The sequence below is a fragment of the Ambystoma mexicanum genome, chromosome 3p (genome assembly GCF_040938575.1).
Source record: "Ambystoma mexicanum isolate Mex_15411 chromosome 3p, UKY_AmexF1_1, whole genome shotgun sequence".
Classification (NCBI taxonomy): Eukaryota; Metazoa; Chordata; class Amphibia; order Caudata; family Ambystomatidae; genus Ambystoma; species Ambystoma mexicanum.
The window spans coordinates 383459654-383482137 of record NC_090925.1 but is presented as its reverse complement, the minus strand read 5'-3'; positions in this window follow the sequence as shown (position 1 = coordinate 383482137).

Genomic DNA, 22484 nt, shown 5'->3' with positions numbered 1-22484 from the left:
TTCGTATGTTTCACCTGGCGGCCCTCGAAGCCCCTCAGCTTTGCATTCAATCGTTTCATCATGCCACTTGTTATCTGCATATCTTGTCCCTTTTATAATGAAAATTGGCTCCTGGAGGCAGATTACTCCTTGCCGTCTGCTGGAGCAAGTTTGTTCGTTTACCAATTTTTCCATAGCGACTGTGTGTGCTTGAAATGTTTTTTTTTATTCTACACAGCATCAGATGAATCAAACATTGGGTCTCAGACAAGGGTACTTCTTGTGAGATTAACATTTTTGGGGTTCCAGTTGCGTGAGTAATAAGTGAGCACACAACAACTTTCATTACTTGCTTGCTTTGCTGTGGCGCTCATGTCTGAATACCATTTGTTTGATTGGTCAGGGTGTCGGGGGTCCTCTATTTCATCTAACCCCAGGTTATGATAAATATTGTATCTGTTTTTTCCAACCCCCCTTTTTCTCCTGCTTCTGTTTTTTTAATTGGGTACCAACTCGTGGATATTGCAGCAGGAATATTCTAGACCATGCTTCATCTATATTGTTCTTGGTGACGTGTATCTTCAGTAGTGGTTTTTGGTGCAGTGTGTGTACGCATGCTTGTATTTCTGGAATTAGTTAACCAATAGTAATCATCATTTACATTCCATCCAAGCTCTATTTCCTTGGCCACAGTATTATTCAACAATGGAATAGCAGTTTTGTTTAAGTGCATTTGTTCAAGGGGCAAAGTTATATTTTTATCATTCAATTCAATGTTATAAGTGTCCTTCAAGATAGCCATTGCTTCAGTCCATATTAGTTTAGACCCTGGTTTTGTCATATCAGTTCCGCTCCCCCCTTTGTTCATTTCATTTGCCACATATAAAACATTATACCAAATAAGATAAAACATCATTATTGCAAATAGTATGGCAGCATATTTTATAACACATTCCAAATTATTTAATCTACTGGCCCTAGTGGCTTCCCTATTTCCATCGAACATTTCAGCTTGCTCAGCCATTTCGTCGCATTGGCTCATGTTGAACCTATGTGGGCGAGACAAATTCGTTAAGTCATATGAAAGAAAAATAATTGCAATTGTTCATTCTTTTTCATTTCTTTACTCTGTCAGGCATTTAACAATTCCTTTTGACTTCATCATGGAATAAATGAGGAAAAAATAGAAAAAACAACACGATTTATATGAAAAGAAAGAAAGAGCGAGAGAGAGGGAGAGAGAGAGAGAGAGACAAAATATGTAAGACCTTTGCTTTTCCCCTATACTTTCCCTGTCTAAGTTGCAATTTTCATCATGTCAACCTGTGGCAGTGATGGCATCCACACAGTTGGTTTCATTTTGGGGAGGTGTAACACTGTGTGCCCTTCTTACGTCTGAGAGGTGCACCCAGTACTTTAACTCTGTAACTTTAACTGCAGTTGGGGTGCTGTACACCACTGTGTATGGACCATGAAATCTTGGTGAATTCCACCTTCTTACAAAATTTCTAACAAGAATTTGCTCCCCTGGCATTAAAGGCCCCTCCGGGCTGTCTGCTGTCGGCATAGAGGTGTCTGTTGCTACATCTTTAGTAAATGGTGAAACAATTTGTTTTGCTATGCTGCGTACTGCACGCGTTAGCTGTGTTAGGTATTCCTTAAACTCTTCTCCCAGCACTGTGGCAGCCCTGTGCGCATCAGACGCCCACCTAACAGGGGAGAGCGGTGTGTGCATTCTCCTTCCCGTCACGATTTCATGCGGGCTTAAATGATGATCCTTGCATGGTTGGTTTCTGAGTTGGAACAGTGCTAGGGGCAGACAATATACCCAGTTTTTTTTCAACGTTATGCATAATTTCGATAAATTGCTTTTGAGCAGCCCGTTGTTCCTCTCCACAACCCCATTGGCCATGGGATGATAAATCGAACATAATTTGTGTTTCAGCCCCAGAAGGGAGGTTACTTCTTTGAAGAGGTCATTCACAAAGTGCGTGCCGTTGTCTGAACGGATCACATCACAGATTCCCCACCGTGAGAATACTTCTCACACAAGGAACTTGGCAGCACATTTTGCATCAGGATGGGGACAGGGGCCCGCTTCTACCCACCGTGAAAGAGGGCATACCACCACAATCAAGTATCTTGCTCCGTTAATTCTTTCTCCCATATCGGCATAATCGATATGTAGTTCTCTAAATGGACCTGTAGGGCATGGAAAAGTGCCACGCAGAGTTCGCAATGTCATTCCTGAATTTTAAGTTTGGCATGTAGTACATTCAATCACAAATTTAGTCAAGTATTTGTGTAGATTAGGAACAAACCAATCCTCTTGAGTATCTGAGGCAATGTGTTGTTTTGCAACGTGAGCTGGAAAATGCAGTTGTTGGAATGCTACTTCTAATAATTCTACGGGCATCACTACCTTGCCTGTCGTTTCCTGTCTCCAAATGAGATCTGTGGCTGATTGCTTACATCCTCGTTTGCCCCACAACTCCTACTCTTCCGGTGGGCCCTTCTCTGGAGTTCCATCAATTGTGCTATGGGCGTGTTATTGTATGCATCTGCTGGCTGTTCTGCTGTGGTTGTTTTTACAATGTACTCTGATGTTGGTGTCGTATTGAAGTACAAGGCTTCTTTCGCTGCTGCGTCGGCTGCCGTGTTCCCCAATGAGACGGCGTCTGTGTTATGGGTATGGGCTTGGCATTTAACCACCGCTACTACCGATGGTTCTGCTAAAGCTTCTATTAGTTCATTTAGCAACGTGGCATGTTGTACAGGGGACCCGTCTGCTCTTCTGAACCCTCTCCTTCGCCAACGTGATAGCCCTGAGTGAACTGTGGTGGTGACATAAGCTGAATCTGAATATATGGTCACGGCACAATCTTTGGCTGTGTGTAACGCACTGATTAGCGCAGTCAGTTCGGCTGCTTGTGCAGAGTAGTGTGAGGGGAGGTGTTTTTGAACAATCACTTTGTATGTGTCTTCTTCCATGCGCACTACCGCCATCCCCACATGCATCTCTCCTGTCTCTGAGTTTATGGATGCTGACCTGTCTATGAAATACATTTCTCCTTCTGTAAGGGCGTTTTCACTTGCTTTGGGAATGTCATCGCCCTCTCCCTCATATGTGCTACAATCGTGTTCCTGTAAATCCTCAGTTGTGCATGGCTCTGTAATGAAGGTAGCTGGGTTCACTGTCTTGCATCTGACCACATGTACATTTGGCCTTGATATTATTTCATAAGCAGAGGCCCTCTGTGTTGTGAGGGTAGATTTTGATCCTTCTAAGATAGCAAATAACGAGTGTTCCGCGTATAGCGTCACTGAACATCCCATTACGATCGTGGCACTTTTCTCAATGGCAAAGGCCGCTGCAGCGAGGGCCTGTTCGCAAGTGAAATGTCCCTGCATTACTGGGTCTAATATTCCACTGTAGTACGCTAATGGTTTGTGGCCTAGCGATGTCTTTTGTGTCAATACTGCTGTCATTAATGTTCCATTGCTGTGTGAAAACAGGAAAAATTCCCTTTCATAATCTGGATTTGCAAGGACTGGGGCGTCTGAAATAAGGTCTTTTAATCGAGAGAATTGAGCAATTGTCTCCTGTGTCCATTTTATTGGGGCTCTGTTCTTTTGTGCTTCTTTTAGTGCTTGTAGCATTGGCCGTGTGTATGCTGCTTAATCGAGGATCCACACTCGGCAATAGTTACACATGCCAAGAAATTTCTGCATGTCCTTCACTGTTTTTGGTATGATAATGTGTCGAATGGCTGCTGCTCTGTCTGGTAGTATTCTTTTTCAATCTTTAGATATTTGCTGGCCAAGATACACAACGTCAGCAAGGCAGTATTGTAAATTTCCTTTGTCCACCTTGTATCCTTTGGCAGCCAATACATTAAGCTGTGTTATCGAGTCTTCTCTACACTCTTCCTCTGTTTTACTGCAGACGAGTAAATCGTCTACGTACTGTATAATGGTGCTCCCTACATCTATGTTGCCAATGTCTTCTCGTAGTACTCTGTTAAAACTGCTTGGGCTCTCGCAATACCCCTGTGGGAGTCTGCAATGTTCATATCTGTTGTTTCCTAATGTAAAAGCTGTAAGGTACTGCGACTCTGGTGCGAGTGGCACAGAGAAAAGGGCATTTTTCAGATCAATGACAGTGAAGCAAGTTTCCTCTTTTGGTATACTACACAATATTGACGACGGGTTAGGTACTAAAGGGAACTCTTTTTGGATGACGTCATTGAGTGGGCGGAGGTCCTGGACCATTCTCCATGCCCCTCCTTTTGCTTTCTTAATCGGAAAAATCGCTGTGTTGCATGGGGAAGTTGATGGCACTAAGATACCTTGGCTTAGGAGTGCATTCACTGTTTCTCTAATACCTTCCTCTGCTTCTTTGGAATTTGGGTATTGTTTCACTCTGGGTGGGAGAGCACCTGGTTTCAGTTTTATTTTTATGGGAGTTACCTTGTGCAACAATCCTACATCGTGTGGTCCTGTAGTCCAAATTTCAGGTGCTACCCTGGCCATGTCTTCTTCAAATATTGTCAGTGGGGCCTTTATGTTAGCCATGAGTAGGTTGTGTATTTCTCTGTATTGAATCATAATGTCACACAGTATGCTTATTACCATTATTATTTCTACATCCCCCTCGTAATCAGTAAACAATTCTTCATCAGTAATATCTTTTAGCATTATGTTTGGCTCTATGCATAGCACACTTCTCCACTCGCGTCCTTGCGTGTCCAGGCCTATGACCACAATGTGTTCGTTGGAAACTTGAACTGCCTCAATGTCTATAGACATAATTGTGCCTGGCACTACATCTGTTGGTGTGATTGGGCGGAATATGAAGTCATTGATATTCTCCACTCTTTGTTTTATTTCAGGCACTACCCGGGCTAATACCTGTATTCCATAGACGAACATGTCCATGTCAATGGGAATCCCTCTTACTGCAACTTCCTTTGTAATCGTGCTTATTATCAAGAGTGCCCGTACGGGGCATACCCCTGGCGTCGAGCACACTATTCCTCTTTCAGTAAAGGCTACGGTCATGTTTAACTTACTGAGTAGGTCTCGTCCCATCAAATTGATTGGCGCGTCTTTGTAATACAATAAGGGTGCACGCACTGTTTTTCCCCCCACTGTTACATCAAGACCTTTTGTATAAGGAACTTTTAAAATAGCCCCAGAGAACCCCTGCATCTCCAAATTTCTTCCCGAGAGCTGAAACCGCCCTTCTGTGAGGCATGATTTTTCTGCTCCAGAGTCTACCATAAAGATAAACTGCTTGTTACCTATCTCTGCCGCCACTAGTGGTTCCTCGTTTGCACTTTGTGTGGTGGATAGGACTGGACACGCAAGTGCTCCCTGTGGGCTGTCCTAGTCTAGGTATCTTTGCTGACCTGGCATTGAAAAAACGTTGTCACCCACGACCGTTACGCCGCGGAATGGTGCAGGGGCACCGTTTGCGGCCGCTGCAAAAGGGTTATTGTTTATGTTCCCTACTGGGTTTTGTCTCGCCATGGGCTGTAGTGTGTTTTGCTGTTGTGGCTGCTGCTGCTGTTGTGGGGCTGGCTGCCTCTGTTGCATTTGGGGGTCATAGCAGTATTGATCCTGTTGTCCCCCCCCCCTCCCCATTGGAGCTCCACAAGGGCTACCTGGGTGTGGGCAGCCCCACCCCTGTTCATGGGCTGTTGTTGCTGCTGTTGAAAATACCCTGATGGTCGCATTCTACAATCTTGTGAATAATGTCCCCATCTTCCACAATTCCAACTCGACCCCTGTTGTCCTCCCCTTGGTCCTTGCCCACCATACCCTCTGTTTCCCATTCCTCCGTATCCTCCTCTTTGCCCGCGGTACCCACCTCTTCCTTGGGCTGGCCTGTTCTGCCACTGCGATCCTTGGCATGGCTGTTCCTCTCCGTTCCACTGTCCCTGATCTTCTCCAACCCACTGCGCTGCTATCCCAACGGGCCTTCCTCCCGCGTTTTCCTCTCCTTCGTTTCCTCCGTCTGCTGTTGTACTGGCAGTAATGGCGGCGACCTTCACTAATTTCGTCTGTACTAATTTTGCTTCGTCAGCCAGCCTCTTTTGCGTGACCTCCTTTTCCTTTTCTTTGATCCTCCTCCAGTGGTGTACAATTATGCTCTGAATTTCAGGCCACCCTTTGGCTTCGATCCCAGCTATTTTGTCCAAGGCCTTCTGCACCTCTTTCGGCAACCCCTTTTCAATGATAAAATAGAATAAAGCTGTTGATTGATTCCATGCCGTACCAGTTTCGCTTCTCCATAAATCTTGCACTCGCAAAATGAATTGCGCAGGATCCTCGTTCTCTTCCATCGTACACTGCATCACTGCATGTAAATCTGGAACGTCTGGAAATGCACGCCGCAATGCATCCCACACTTGTGCTCGAACATTGTTAAATGGTGATCCATCGTGTCGGTCACAGCTCATCGTTACTCCCGGGAACCCTGCCCTTTCCCAGATTGTGTCTGCTTGGTCCCCGATTGCTGAAACTAATAGACTTTTTACATCACCTATAGCTAACGGCACACTTGCCGTGTTTTTCTCAAATATATGTATCCACTTACCTGCCCCTCCCGTCAGTGGGGGGAGGAGTTTCAACAAGTTGGTTTTGTCCATTTGGGCCCACGGAATGTAGTTTGTCCTACCTGCTCCTTTATGTATCAGTGGCATTTGCAGTTTCTGTTTCTTTCCCGTTCTGCTTGTCTTCCCTTTTTTCGTTTTACTTACCAGTATGTTTCCTATCCTCCCTGTTCGTTGTCTTAATCTACCTTGCCATAATGGTGACGATAGTGTGTCTGGGTAACGGCGGTTTGGTAGTGGGGACCCCTCTGCGGCAGCTGCCTCTTCGTATTCATCAAAATCGTCCCTTATTTCCTCTATTTCTGACTCTAGCTCGTTATTATCCTCCCAGTTTTCCTTGGGTTCACTTCCTTGTCTTTCACCCTGGTCTCCACTTTGTTGACTCTCTGGTGTATCTGGGCGTATAATTCTCACTGGCTTGTTCTTCAATTGGAACAGGAACTGTCCTGACTGCCACTCTTGTTCTTGCCTCTGCTGCGATGACGTCCCTTGCGATACTATAGATTGCCCTGATACCAAGGCTGCTGGGGTTGCATTGCTTGCTGCCCCTATCAGGGGTGTGAGATCTGCCAGTGACAGCGGGGGTACCTCCCCTCCACCTGGCAGCATTTGCCCTTTGTCACATAAAGCTCTTAACCGTGTTATTTCCATTTGTGCGTGTGCTAGCTGACGGTTCAAATCACCTGTTAAACATGCTATGTCCACAGGAGGCGCACTCGTGGGGCCATACAGGCCTCCTTTGTCATATGGTGGAGGTTTTGGGGGCTGTTGCCCTGCCTTGGGCAGTGGCAGTGGGTGGTATATACAGGGGTTCACTAAACCCTACCGCTTGCCTAGTCATTAAGGGATAGATTTTTGTTACTTCGTTTTCGGTTGTAATTGTTGAGCATTCCCCTTTTGGTGTCCCGCATACTTCTTCAGGGTTTTTCTGCTTTTCTGACATTCGGCTTGTACCTACCTCTGCCGTGGGGGAAACTTCCTCAAACATTCGCCATAAATCTAACACTTCTCTCCGGTTCTGTAACTGTTTCCCTTTGTATCGTGCTAGAAAATGTGTTGATACTAGGTCCAACACTCTTGTCAAATGATCCTCCTTCTGGCCAAATTGGTGTAACTCCGTCTCCCTTTATCTCAGTGATCCACTGATCGTGATACTTCTGTATCCTGTCGCTATAAAGTGGAAGGTGCTGGCAAAGTGGAAGGTGCTGGCAAATATGTGCCAGTGGTGTTACTCCCCCCATGGCAATGTTTCTTTTCCTTTCTTGTGTATTCCAGTACCTTTGAATCTCTTTCCACCTCTAACTTGGTATGTCAGTTACAATATGTAGAAATACTACGCTCTTTATCAATGCTCACAATTACCATATGTCACATTAGCCTTCTGAGAGGTGTTACCTGATCACCCCTCACAGTTTATTTCTTCTGCTTTACCTTCTATCAATCACAAATTACTTGTATTAAAAATACTTTAGCATGTTCAACAAGACATATACATAAAAGCAGACCAACAAACATATAATCTTGCAACATACACATGCACTGCCTGCGCGCGTTTGTTCTTTCCCTATTCCCTGTTTTTTCTTCTTCCCTATACTACCTACTATTTCGCATTCACTCCCCACATCTTTCACCTTTATTATGTCTCAAGATTTCTTACTTCAACGGAAAAAGAATATTCTAAAAACTACTCCGAGCCTACACGAGACCCCTACTATTTTTCTCTTTATCTCGATTCTGCACTTGGTCGGGACAAATGCTACACGGCGCCGCCTTCTACCCCCTACGGGCTAGGATACCACTTCTCTTCTTATTCTCACTTCTTACAACACCTAATGGCCATATAAAGGATAGATCAGAAAAGCCTCGCCGTCACTCACGCAGACCCTATTCTTGGCTACCTTCCCTTTGTTGCTAATTCCCTTCTTCCCGTTTTTTCCCCTTACCTTCCTTTGGGGTCTTTGCAACCGGGACTCCACCTGTTCAGTCAGGTACTCTGAGGGTCGCCGCTCACGGCCGGACCTCGCTCAGGTCCGTCCCCCAACCAAGCCGTGGCTTGCCTTGGCGAGCAGCTTTTTCGATCGGGTATTCGTCAACCGGGAACTCTTGACCATTTCTTCTTGGTGTGCACAGCCTGGCCAACCGCGGAGGCGATGGTTCTGCTGGGGGGCGCCCTGGATCTTGTTGCCAGGCGGCGCAGGCCTCAAGGGACCTCTCTAAATCATGTCACGGGGGTCACCAAAAATGTAGGTGCCTTTCCCCGGCTTACTACGTGTGAGAGAAAAAATAAAATAGCAGACAAAACCCCTTGTCGGGGAAAGAGGCACCGAGACCCGGCTGCAAGAGTTCAAAGGATGGTTTATTTCTCCAGCTAGGAAATAACCCAAAATAAACTCCCCCCTTTACATCAGTGCCAACATTTATACTAGTTAAAGTAACTAACAAAAAATACTAAATGGACCCCGATTGGCCAGACGGTGTGGTGCTGTAGGTGTGGGTAGCATCTCTTCCTCCTGGTTGGCTGAGTAGCTGACGGACGTCAAACATCTTTGTGCTCCATGCAGGTCAGGGTCTGGTCACTGTGGTCACTACCTAAGCTAATATATTATATACGAAATAACAAATAATTTAATTATTTAAAACATTTTATGCTACTTGTCACATTTCTACATAAATTATACACAATGATTCTTGTCAGTACAATTGGGTCATTCGTGGCTTTAATTGAAGGCCTTGAGCTTCATTGTGCATGTAAAAGAATCAGGCTATGTTTCGCATCTCTTCTAGGTTTCAAACTCAATTAGTACAAGTAAAAACATATATAGTAGTAAAAATGCTTAAGGTTAGTAGTGGGTGTGTTGGGTGGGTTTCGCAGCACAGGCGAGGGTCTGCCACTTGAAAGAAATAACTTACAGGGGGTGCAGGGTCAGGATGGCAATAAATTGTTCTAATGGGGGTGGGTAGCTTGCACGTTTATGAGGACGAATCGAGCAGAAAGTGCTTAGCTCATCCTGGTTCACATGCCGGTTCTCAGACGAACAGTGATCTCAGAGGAAGAAAACTGTAGCATATGGATTGTTGCAACTTTCTCCAGCTTCAGCGTGAGAATGGAAGCGCAGAGCTTTCCTTCGCAGGGGGAGTGCAAGGGTGGGGGCCAGCCTGCTGCCTGCGTGCCTTGTGTGTGTGTCTCTGTCGTTGGCTGCTGTGGTGGAAAGGGGAGCTGAGCATTGCTGTACTATCGCAGTGATGCCCGTTTACCCAAGATGGAGTCGAAAGGGGGCACAAAAGATGGATGCCCCGTGTCTTGCTCAGTAGTCCCATCTATGTAGCAGTCAACCGTGGTTAACTTTACATAAGGGCAAGGGGCAATCCCACTACCGGAGGCACGTGGTCCAAGCCTTGTACTGAGGAGCGTGCGATGCGAGGGGCCGGAGGACCCCTCGCTGCCATACTAGAGTTCCCCTTCTTAGAAAACATAAAAAACTAAAGATCAGTCTGTGTTTCGTCATCACAGTATATAAACTGTCCGTGTGTCCAAAACATACTAATCTGAGCCTCACACTAGAAATGAACTAAAGGTGTAAGGAAACGTCTCTGACATAAGCATGTAAAAAAAAAAACATATTTAAAGCAAATAAATAAATCCAACAAAATAGTCTTTTCCAAAGAGAAATCCTTGGATCCAGAGGGTGGTTCCCTTCCCCTGGATTTCTCAGGTATGATGGCAAAAGTTCCTTAAGGATGGCAAACGTGTCTCTTTTAAACAGCAACTTCTTCAGGACGGCAACAGTATCTCTTTCAAGCAACAGCTTCTTTGATTCCTTATACCCGTTTCAGGAAGTTTCTGTGCAAACAATATGTCCACCAGCCAGCTATTTCTAGGTTTCTTTGCACCGAGTTCATAAACCAAAGGGGTCTTATTCACAATGAGATATTCCATATAGGGTTCTCTTTGATATGTTAGCAGACCACCTGAATTACCTGTCCATCAGAAATCCCTGTGAGTTCTTTAGGTCTCTTCCACCAGGTATTTTGATTTTAACAGAAAAAAAGGTCTTTGTTCAATTTCACAACTTCTACTTGCCTGTTTTCTTAAAGTCTCTTGTATACTTGTTTCACCAGATGTTCCGCAAAGGTAAGTTTCTTTCTGTTACTTTAATTGACTTCCTGGTATACTCCCCTGCCAGGAGTTCTGTAGTAGTTTATCAGGTCTCCTGGTATAATCTACTGACAGGTATCTTTCCACAATGTCTTATCCCTCTGTGTATTTCGAATGAATTGCCTAGTATACTCCCTTGCCAGGAATCCCCTTCTGGGGTCTTGCTGATCCCCTGGTATGCTTCTCTGCCAGGTATCTTCCCCCGTAATGCGCACTGCCTGATGTGCTTCTACCACCATGATCTCGTCTCTGAGTTTACTGCCCTCTAGTATAGCACAGTTGTATTCCTTCACTTTATCTATACATCTTTGACTTTAAGCACTACTTGTTCCAACTTTCTCCACATTGCCATCTCATTTATGGAAACTTATTCAAGTTCTGTCTTTGAACTTCTTCATTAGGATTCATTGGCGTTTTGTAATACTTGCTCCAATCTTCACCGTATTGACATCTCATATATGGAGACTTTCTCAAGTTCTGTCTTTTGACTGCTGCATTAGGGTTCATTGGATTTTAGAAATACTTGCTCCAACTTTCCCCCATACTGACATCTCATACATGAGGATTTGTGCAACTTCTGTCCTTGTATTCTACTTGTTTGATATTGAAAACAAGTTCTTAAAAATGCACATGCCTATCAGTACACCCCCTGGTCCCCAATATGTCTGGGCAGACTCACTAGTGTCTGATAGCGTCTCCGACCTGTGGCACAAAGCTTTCACTCTGGGATTGCGTTTCCCGCTTTGCAGACCTTCTCCCAGCTCTGCTGTACGCCTTCCCAGTAGCTCTGCTGCTGGCTCTCCAGCAGCCTACTGTGTCTCCTTTGGCCTTTCGCCACACCGGTAGGTAATGCTTGTGGACGGCAGTCTGGAAGTGCCTGCCTTCTCCAGCACGGTCTGTTCCACCTCTGCTGCCTTCTCCATCGGTTCGGCTTCCTTCTTCTACTTCTCTCTTTCTCGCATTAGGGACACCATTTGTAAATGTCCCGCACACTCTGACTTCATTGCAACAACTAGTCTGCATGTTTAACTTGGTGTTTCCGTTAATCCCCAATAACGTCCTCGTCTCAGTCCTTGATGCTTTATGAGATTTGGAGTCCATAAGGTTGCTGGGACTTTTAAGGTGATTTTGTTTAAGATGTTTGTTTAAACCAAAAACATCAGAAACAGGAGATGATGTGTGTTTGTTATGTATATATGAGGTATGAATGGTATTCTGCCTAGAGTGTTTTGCAGAAAGGGGTTTATGTGTTTTACAATGGAGGGAACTTGTATAGTGGCAACAAAGCATCAAGAATGTATGGATTATGGTGTGTTCCTCACTGGGAAGGAAGGAATACTGCACCTATACTGATGGGGTCACCACCTTACCCGACAGCCGTCTCCTCCTCCATATTACCACCCCCAGGGTCAGGATCATGTAGCAGATGCCGCCCCCTGGCTACAAGGCAGGACATCTCCACCTAGGCATAAGTGATGACTCCACAGGAGTCATCACATACCCTTCCCCTAAAGATCCGGCCTCCCGCGATAGGGTAATTGGTTTGTTGAAAACCAATAGCCTCCCCCATATAAGAAGAGGTTTGTCATTCCCAAACAGGGTCTGTTAACAGAAATCCAGCCTTTTCCCATGAATGTATTGGAGAATATGAAAGGGATGTCTTGCTAGCATTGCTCTGAATTTTGAAAATTTGGGAAAGCTGTACCAATGATCGTCTCTTCGGGTAGCCCAGGAATAACAGCAGCAATCATCTTAGTAGCTTTCCCTTGAACCCTAACAGTAACTGGGATTCTATGATAGAGCTCTTCATCCTCATGTAGACAGGTAACTTTAAATTGGGGTTCCTTTTCCCTAATCTCTGGGGGAAATTAAATCAGATTTTATGGCTCTTTGTTTACTCTCGGAATCAATTAAGGCTTTAACTGGAACTCCATTAATTACTGCAGTCATGGGTTTTAAAAGTATTACTAGTAAAAAAGATTATAGTAACTTCCACTTCTTCCTAATCTAACGCTTCATCCCAATCATGTCCCATCATATAGCCAATCTCCAATGGCTCTTAGTTTTTGTTAGAAGGACAATGTCGGCTGTATATCCAGGCTGCCCACATGAGAAACATACTAAAAAGGTGGGTTTTTTTATTCAGTATTCCTCAATTCTTAGCTCTCCCTTTTCTTTAACCATAACCGGCCTTCTTGCCTCCTTGAATGATTTTTTTGACTAGGAGTTTGTAAGAACCGTCTTGGATTTTATCTTTACTTACTAAAGGAGGGAAGCGAGAAAATCGTGTTGAGTCTCTTTTGGCTTCTTTAATTTTATGGAGATTTTGTATGTGATGATTGACCTCTGCAAAATTCTGAGCTGTTTCAGTAACTAAAGTCAGACTATGTTTGTAAAACTGTAAAATAGCTTTTTGTGAGTAGGGTGGTAATGAATTTATTAACAGTTCTATGGTGAAGGTCTCAAATACCTCTGGTAAGAATGCATCTCCTAACCATAGAGACGGGGTGTTTTGTACCGTTAGCTCTATTGGAGTTTCATCAGGCTGCAAATAAATGTTTGCGCTTTTGTTTATAAAAGTGTTTGGTTTGACCCTCCTGTTTCAATAGTCCCTTCTTGATGTCCTCAAACGGTGTTGTCCCTAACGGATTCAATAGCTGATCAGAATTCTGAATCCCTCCCCTCAGTAGAGTGGCTAAGTAACATGTCTTCAATTTGGTATCCAGTGATAAGAACAAAACAAAAATAGAGAATGATTTTTTTAACGAAACAATTACAACACAAAACCATCTATTTTTTGTTTTATATGTGGGCTAAGGGATTAAAACGGGTGGGGAGGGTGTTGGGGGTGGGGTTAAAAGCATAGGGAAATGATGGCCTTGGTGGGAGCAACCCTCCAAATGAAAAACATTCGATGTTTTTTCATTATACATGTTTTGTTAAAAAATAATTCTCTGAAAAAGGTAGAACCCTTCAATTCATCTTCCCATTGAAACGGTCAGGCATAGCATTCAAAATGTAAGAACACGTTTCGCCTCTCTATATGGTTGCAAGACTCCATGCAGTAATAGGGGTCTTTGGGGAGAAGCAGCAATTCTTTCTAATCCACCTTCAAACCCTTTTTCTGCATGAATTGGATGATTTGTTAATTGAGTTAGGAGATATTCTTAAGTTCACATGTTGCTACCCTTTTCACGAGTTTCTTTCAAAGGTAAAGTGATATCTTGCTCAAACAGAAAAATATCAGAGCTCTTATCTAGTCGATCAAGGAAGGAAAAGGATCCCACTTTAAAGAGAAAAAAATTAATGTGTCATTCATCCCGTTAGCCCCTCTATGTTATAGAAGTGCAAGATGTGCATAACTTATGCCATCTGCCCCCTCCCCGCCACCATACCGCAGGTGTCAAAGACGTAATGCACAAAGGCAACCCTATCAACCTTACCATTACCCTGGAGGAATTGAAGAGGAGCTGAATTTGCAAGCTATGGAATATATGAACATGCTGTAAACTAGGTGATGAAAGCAAATGACGTCACTGCTGGAACGGACACGCATCAATGCATTAGACATGAAGCAGATACGCATCTACCATGAAGCTTCATGAACAATAGGTCAAACTGTACTCGGACATGAAGATGCTTGCATCCAATAGCAAGGCATATATTAGTTTTCAAAAAATGATTAGCATAGTTTACTAATTAAACCAGAATGTATGTGTACCCAAGATACAAAAAAAAGCAACAATACAGTAGTTTTGTGTCACGCTGAAGTAAGACATTAGTGAGTCAGGCCTTGCAAATTATTTAAAATTCCACTAGACCTGCAAGTCGAGTAACTTAGATTACCTACTTGGATTAACCTACTTCACCTAAGAGAAATGCACTCGACCCATAGCAATGGATGGCAAAATATTTATTTAAATGCATTTTCTGTAAAATGGTGTCACCAAAAATCCACTTTATGTTTGCCACACTGTTGCCATCCATGCACAGTGAAACTCTTATTGGACATTTACTGTAAAGTAAATGTTAAATAAAAGTTTCAAACATCCCCTCCAAATGATATTCGCTCTTCATAAAATCTACTCGACTATGCGAGTGGGCGAAAAGACTTTGTGAGCTATGTAAAATGTAAACGGTTAGCTACATGAATGGACACAATAAAATAGATATGATAAAAAGGCTTTAAAAACGGTTTGGCCATCTCTCTCCCACAGGTGCTAATATATAATGTAATCATTGCATAATCATTGCGCAAAGCGAGCTATGGAGGATAACTACAGTGTGTATGTTATTGCAGTAGATCTGCAGATGTACAGACTGGATGGAACTATTGATCACCACTTTGTATAAATATCTAGTTAGCTTTGTATATTTGCTTTTATTTGTATTTGATTTAATTGAAAAAATAATTTTTGCCATATTTTTTAAGGAATATAGGGCATTGCTTCCATTCCATAGGACAAGAATGGGATAACTTTTGCCTTGTAGAAATTTACAATAAATATCAAGGAAGACCTTCCAAATTTCTTATCCACTGCTCGGGTTTGTGCTTCCAATGATTTGGTTTTTTCATAAAGAGTTCTTTGCATCACCATTTCTGAGCGGTTACTACTCAGGGTTACTCCCAGGTATTTAAATTCTTTGACTTGGTCTATCAGTTTTCAGTCCTGAAACCACTTTAATTTTTCACTTCTTTTCGACAGACATGATTTTAGTCTCATCTTTATTTATTTCCAAGTCATTTTCTTTTATATACGCAGATAGTTGGCATTGAAGACCGACTGCTGTCTGGACTAGGAGGATCAAATCATCTGCGTATAGTAGGCGTGTTATTTTCATGTTGCCTAATGTTGGAGGAAGCAATCTAATCTCTTCGGTCTGGATGTCACCCAGATATGCGATGAACAGACTTGGGGGCAATGGGCATCCCTGCTTTATTCCTCTTTCTGTTGTAATCTCAGCTGATAAAGTGCCATGCTGATTTAGTCGGACTCTCATTGTTGTTTGAGTAGGGTGCTCGTACTGGGTCCATGATGGATTTGGGACATTTCCAAATGGTCAGCTTCTTCCATAGGGTTTTGCGATTGACCTGCTCGAAGAATGCTACGAAAACCCTAGGACTGCTGTCCATGATCTTTCCTTTTAAGCTACTCAGCAGCATTATGTTTGCGGTGGTCCCCACATTTTTTACGAATCCTGCTGGAAAGGCGGCTGCGCAGGGAACCTTGTTAACCATGATTGAAAGCGAGTCAGTAGTGTTGAACCAAAGATCTTACCAATAGCTATTGGTCGGTAGTTCTTGGGGTTTTCTTTACATCCTTTTTTGAAGATCAGAACTACCATGGAGGTCTTCCAAGAGTATGGGATTGTTCTAGTATCAACACACTGCTTGAATACCAGATGTATGAAGCAAGCCCATTCCATTCGATGTTCTTTGAGATCGATATTAGTTATCCCATCCGGGCCAGGTGCTCAGGAAGTTTTCAACTTCCGGATTAGCTCCTCAATGGTCTCAATGTCATGTGGAACGTCCAAGCTGATGTGGAGCTTCTTTTTTTGTTGTCATTGTCCATTGATGGTCGTTTGAAAAGGTCTTTGAAATACTTCACCCATTTATTCTCCCCTACATCATTTTGTAGATTATCATTCTTTGGGTTTGTTGTACTTCTTATTAGTGACCAAAATTCTCTTGATTTGCGGCCACAAATTGTCTTGAGCATTTGTTTGGAGTCTTGATGGTACAGTTTTAAGCGATACTCCTTGACCCAGCACTTATATTGATTTTCTATCAGTGCCACTTTTTCAAGGTCTACGTTGCTTCTTGTTCGTTTCACTTTTCTCTTTGCCTTCCCGTCTCTTTCCCACCAAGGTTTCATCATAACTGTGGATGTTTGGTCTGAAGAGATTGAGGTGAGTAGGGGGCGATAATCGACTGTTGGGCCTCCAGCGTCTATGTCTTTAAGTGTTTCCATCAGCTGGTATCTTTTTGTCAGCCTCTCTATATTATATGCTGTTAGTCTCAGATGATCTCCATGATTAGAGTCTTCAATTTGGACCATCATGTTCAGCTTTGGATTCTTTGGTGTTTCCCATGAGACGGTTAGCAAATTATGGTCACTGTTAGTGGTCCTTATTTCTTCGAAGATCGTTGTTAATGAGAGCAAGTCTTGACACGAAAATATGATCTATAGATGCTTGAGCACCTTCCAGTTGCCAAGTTGATATTGGGGGTTTATCTTGATTTAGTGTCAAATGCATATTGTATAATTCTCTGGAGGACATTAGTTCTGTCCATAGGTATCCCCTCTCAACCGCTGGAGATGTTTTGCTCACCCCCTTAAAACCTATGCTCCTTTCAGGCATGTAGCATTCAGGTAGCCGCAAACAAGTAGATATTTGGCTTGATCGTCTATATATGTCATGTTGATCGCTTTTTACATCATCTGTAAGAAGTTGTCGTTGGTCATTGCCTGTGGGTTCCAGTAGGTATTTATTATTATCATTGGGTCTCCCTCCTCTTCTCCTATCAGAGTCAAGTTGTTCTAATGTAGAAGAACTACTTGCAGAAATAGGCTTGCGGTAAGGGTTTTTAGATGTTGTATGCCAGTCCCAGAGCGGAGAGCATTCAGTAGGTCTGAAGTTGGTCTACCTTTGTCTCCTTTTTGCACAGGTGAAATAAAAATCTTGTAACTGTCTAGGAAGTATTTTTCAACCAACCAGTTCTCCTGGAGACATAATATGTCAAAATGTCCTACGTTTACGGCGCGGTGAGTCATTAAGTGATGGAAACCTCTTGAGTTCCAGGAGCCTAGTCTTAACACACTTGGTTCCGACCTCCAGTTATGCAGTCCTTTCATCTGCGATGAAAGTGTGTCAAAGCCCCTTGAATGACTATTTATGTGGTTAGGTTACTAGAGCCTTTGGTATCCAAGTCCATGTTTGTTTTTCTCCTTCTCTTTGATTTTGTTCCTCTGCTTCAGGCGGATCTTATGTTAAATCTTGCTCAAAAGTTACTTTCATTCTTGCAAATTGGCCGTGTGGTACCCAGCCCACGTTCAATGGGTCTTCATAGGATTCGTTTTTCTTTTTGTTTTCTTCTCTGGGATCTGGCTTTTTATTCCTCGTGTCATTTTCAATTATGGAGGCTGGTGTGTATACGTGTCTCTCTCTTTCCTTTGATTTTCCACCGAAGACCATATTCTTCCCGATTCTCTGTTTTTCTTCTTCTCGAGAATTCTTTTTACGGTCTGTCGTTCTCACAGAGTATCTATTTAGATCCATCACTTTCTCAGTGTTTTTTGATACTGTTAGATCGTATCCCATTGTTAATATACTTTCTGCAGCGACCATTAACATTTCCTTCACCACTGGTGAGGTGATGTGTAGATATGAACTTGCTTTGCGACCCTCTTGTCCAGGTTTGACTATTTTTAAGTCTTCAGACTGCAGTAGGGGCAAATTCGGTATGCAATGGAAAAGACTCAGGATCGTTTTCCTGTTCAATGTTACCTTTACTGCGGTTTCTGAGATTTGTTCTAGTTTAAACATGCAATTCTTTTTGTCCTTCTCTCTTCTGGGTTGGAGTTCAATTATTCACGGGGACCTCCTCTCCAGGTATGATCCGGCGTGTTTTCGGGACAGTCTAAAATTGTGTTTGCCAGTGCTTCTCCCGCTGCCTTGTTTTTTTGGTATATAGGTAATTGTCCCTGTCCTTTTTTGTTCTTTGACGACTTTCCTGTTCTGAAGTGCTACTGATTTCCTGTCTTCTTCAAGTTCTCTCCAGAGTGATTTAATTTGTTGTTTCAAGATTTAGTTCTTCGTCTTGTTTTCTTTATTCCACAATTGTGGTCGACTTAGTCGCTTTTAGACATCTCTTTGCTAAGGTTAAGAATTCTGGTGGTTCCATTTGGGAGCGCGTACAATTCTTTGAGTTGAGGGCCTTGAAAAGAAATGCTGGTTAAATATGGTTCTTTCCTTGGCCTTTGGAGTTTCTGGGAAGTCATATTCCTGAACTTCTACCAGATGTTGACTCAAGTTCATCAGGTCATCGTTTTCTTCAAAGTCTTCTATCGTTATTGGGGATTTTTGTAGGTTGTTCATTTGATCTTCCCTCTTATCCCGTTTTGTCTCTTCAACTTCGCCCTCCTTGGTTTGAAGTTCAGCCAATTATTTCCGCGGAACTAGTTTAGGGATTTAGTTCTTGTCTTTTGCTTTGCCTTTGTATCTTCTTGATGTAGATGTTTCCCGCAACTGTTTCCTGGGTGAGACTATGCGTATCACTTCCCAATGACTATTTCGTGATTGTGCAAAGATGGCAAAGTCTCAGTTTATATTGTCGTTGATGTTATTGTCTTTAGTTTGAAGGACTAAGGGCGGGTGGCGCTTCACCATTCGTCAGCCAAAACTACACTGCAATTTTCAATGTGTGGCCCTTTTCCTTTTTGAGTTTCTTTTTCATTTTTCCTCTACCTTCGGAGGTCTGGCTGCAATGTTATGTTCTTCTTTGTTTTTCACTGTTTGGTGTGGTGGTCTACCATTGCTGTCCAAGTTTCCTGGTGAGACTAGGAAGTCTAGATTCACCAGGCACTCAATTTCGTCCAAGTGACCTGTTGGTGTTCTTTTCATTGTAGTCGGAGTTCCAGTTGTAATACAATATTTTGCAGGCTCTAAGTTACTCCTTGCTTCAGTTATTTTGGAGTTGATAGCCTGGGACTGTTTTGTTTGTCCTTTTGTCTGAAGTCTATTGCCGTGATGTAGCCATGTAAGTATATTAACTTGGAGTGCATCATTCTTGTTATCGTCATTTGATCCTTTAAGGTGTCATTTTAGGCTTCATAAAGCTTGCTAAAAGCAGCAAGAGCGATTGTGACTGCCGACATGACTGCAAACGGGTCTGGTTTCTCAGTTCGAGAAGCCAGTCAATTTCTGCTGGGGAATTGTCCTTGGTTAGGTCCAGGTCCTTGGGTTTAGTTTTGGGTCCACAGAAGGACTTCTATTTTTGGAATATTCAGCTTGAAAATTGTGCCTCTGGTTACTCGGCAATTCTTCTGTTGATTTTCTTGACGATTCAGAGTTGTTGTTTTTTTAAGTGTACTTTCGTTGTACGTTTTCAGGCTTAGAGTTGGTAGGTATTCGTAGTTTCTTTGTCCCACTATTCTTAATATCATTTTTGAAACTTGAATCTTGCTGAAGACGGGGGTGACTTCTGGGATTAGTCATTTCACCCAAATCACCTCCAGTGGTTGTCCTAGTTGTCATTAATGCACTAGTTACTGAGCATCCATAGTGCCATCTATTCAAACTTTCCAGATTTGTTGGTATTTTGATCAAGGTTGCCAGTTGCTTGTCATATGGCATTGTCGGCTACTGTGCTTTAGTAGCCGCTGGGCTTTCTTCGTGTTCTGCTGCTTCCAAAATGTCAGCGTCCGACAATTTGTTTGTGTTGTCAAGGTTTGGTTCACCCAGTAATCTAAAGAAAGCTGTTAGCGAGTTCGTTCCAGGTAGTTTTATTGGAATTGTTTTCTTATTTTTTCTCAACTGTAAGCTTTTTTTTTTTTAAGTTAATTTTTGTGGCGTTTGCTTAGAGCATTTTTGTTTGAAATTGTTTTTCCCCTAAAATGTATGGGTTTTGCCACTACCGTTGATTTTCCTGGACTGACTATCATGGTCTTTTTTTGGCTTCCTTCCTTGACAGGACTATTATCTTGGTTGTGAAGTGTCCAGAGCCTTAGCTTATGACCGTCGGCCAGAAAGCGGTCGTTGCTGGAAGTTATCGCTGCTAGTATGTCATCTTTGTTTCTTTCCAGAGGTGGCGAGTTGGGTTCTTCAATTATTGAAGTTTAAAGGTCGTGGTTGGGGTCTTTAGATCTTCAATTTCGGGGGTTCTCATGTATTTCGATTTGCATAACGTGCACTGCCACTTCAGATGTTTTGCGCAACGTTCTCTCGACATCGTTCGTCTCTTCAGTAATTCCCATTAAGTTAACGTGGGACCCGTCTGGTAGCAAGTCAGAGTGTTGATGAACACTACTCCTATGTTCTGAGAGCAGAACACCTAATCAGTCTTCATGCTGATTTCAGCCTCCACAACGGCCTCTTTCCCGGCGGAGGCCTGTGCCAATTCATCCGCCTCAGCAGTTTCCTCCCACACTGTCTCCACCTCATCGCCCTCGCCGCCCAGCAGAACGGAACCTCAGAGGTTAACAGGCACAGTTTGTTGCTGGAAATGTGGGGCATTGTCGGAATCGAGCGGAGGCCTAGAAAAACGTAAATCTTTGTCTTACTTTCTGCGACCTGCTAATTGTTCTTTATTGTATCTTCCTCCATGTTCATGTGTAGGTTCCTGGGTGGCATTGTGCTGATGTTATAGTCAGCCATCTCTAACATTAAAGTGTTTGCTTTGTCTGTAATTGAAAGCATATTTGAAAGTGGTGCACGCGTTGCAATTTTCTTACCTGCCATGACACCGACTCAGACTTCCACAGGCTTCTGAGTCCTCATCGAGGTAGACTGCAGGTCTTGACCGATCTGTCCCTGGGGGGCAGATGTTCGCTGTGATAGGTTCAGCGAGTCCCGGACTTCTGCTTCTTCTCGCCAGGGGTGCGAATTTCTCAAGCAGCGCCCGTCTTCTTTGTTCTTACGTTTAAGCCCCATTTCTTCCTTTGCCATGGTGGCCCCCGCAGCCATAGACTGCCAAAGACTGCTACTATGACGCTACTCTGCAGCAGGCAGGGGTTTAAGAGTAGATCCTCCCACTCCAACAGCAAACACAGTAGAAAGACCTCCAACAGCAAAAAGAGCAGCAAGGGGGCAGTGAGACTGCCAAAGACTGCTAAATATATTGTCTTTTCCAGCCGTGAGCCTAAGGACTACGGAGCGACCCGTGAGGACCAGAAAATCACGCATGTACTGAGACGGTCAACAGGAGTACCCTTGGAGAAAATCTTGCCTGCTTCCCACAGAATACCCTGCAGGCTGGAAGGCAATGCGGCCGAATGTGGGAGGAGGGATTCCAAAGGCTTCGGACGATCCACGGATGTATGTATGAGCGCATGGATTTGACAAACAACGGTGGGAGAGATTGGTTTGTGTATTATGAGATCTGTTTGTATAAATTGGGGAGAGTTTACCTGCAGTCAGGGTTATGGAAGGTGACACCTTAAACTCTGAGAAGGAGTGTTGAAAAATGAAAAAATAATACAAAACTAAAAGAGCATATGAATTATCTTGTGTTAAGGGCATAGAGGAAGGAGTCACGCCTTCAGGGGCAGTTTTAAGAAAAGAAGGATCCCTTGTCAGAGGTCGAACAGGAAGACGGCATGGGGATTTTTGTGGATTGTGGCCTTTAGCGGCCATAGCCGTATGCTGATATGTTCTGAAAATTGTTGGTGCCAGTGGTAGGTTGTAAGTAAAGTGTGGAGAATTGATGGAAGAAGTTTTGTCTGCCAGTGGCAGGTTGTAAGGAGACTGGGGAGAATCAATGTGAAATGTTTGGTTCATCAGTGATCTGAGGTAATAACAGAAGGGTGAGAAGTGGTTTAAAGGTGTGACAATTAGGGTTTCTTGATATTGGTTCATGTCATAGGAGCATGTGTTTTTTGGTTTGCACTCTTTAGTTCTGCAGGGTCCTTGGTATTACTTCATAGTAAGGTCTGTCTTAATTGTTTCCCTTAGTGCTGTTTTCCACGGAGGGAAGGGGGCCTTGTTATAACAGTACTAAAGTAACTTCA